Source organism: Apteryx mantelli, chromosome 1 (genome assembly GCF_036417845.1).
Source record: "Apteryx mantelli isolate bAptMan1 chromosome 1, bAptMan1.hap1, whole genome shotgun sequence".
In the NCBI taxonomy this organism is placed as follows: Eukaryota; Metazoa; Chordata; class Aves; order Apterygiformes; family Apterygidae; genus Apteryx; species Apteryx mantelli.
The window spans coordinates 187,958,181-187,959,008 of NC_089978.1; positions in this window are offsets into that span (position 1 = coordinate 187,958,181).

The window sequence follows — 828 nt, forward strand, 5'->3', positions numbered from 1 at the left end:
GAAAAGTAACTACAACATGGACCAGGTAACATTTGCTATGAGCATTAATATTTTAAAATATGTTTACAAAATGCATTTACTCCTTCCTTTTGCAACTACAGTAGGCCATTATGGTAATAGCAAAAACACAGGCAGCTTAGGGTATTTCAGTTCATAACAATATTTACAATATGACTTCAATACTCAAGTGCGCAATATTTGCAGGATCAGGCTATGATTTGCTGCCAAGGCAAGGCTTTAGGAACACAGCATTTTCTAATGGCTATTTTGGACTAAGAATGCTCTAACAAAAATACAATCAAGCTTATGCATCAAATGTGTGTTCTAAACCCATTTGTACTTTTTTTTGCATTTTTGTACTATATATAATCTACCTATAAATTTTAAATATGAAATAGTAGAATATATAAATTTACATATACTATATATTGTTATATGCCATCTGTCTTCTGTTTACCCAGAGCTTTATACACCAGTTCTACTGCTAAAGCCTATGTTGCACTCTGCTGTTGTAAGAATCTTTTCTACAGTCCTATACATCAAGATAATTCCTTTTGAACCAACACAGACTTTTATAGACATCTTAGAAATTTTATTGTGCTTTTCTTTTGATATAATTTTGTTAAAATTTTACTTGTTTTTTTCATCTTCTGACTAAACAATACGAAACAGATGGAAAACAGGAGGGACTTGTAGGTGAGATAAAGTAGTGGGAATCAAAAGTACTGAATGGCTTTTCCGGTACGAAGGGCCTCTAATAATGTTTGAGTTGTGTATGTGCTAATTACTGTCTTGTTTGCTGTAAAAACGTACACAATTAGTTGTATG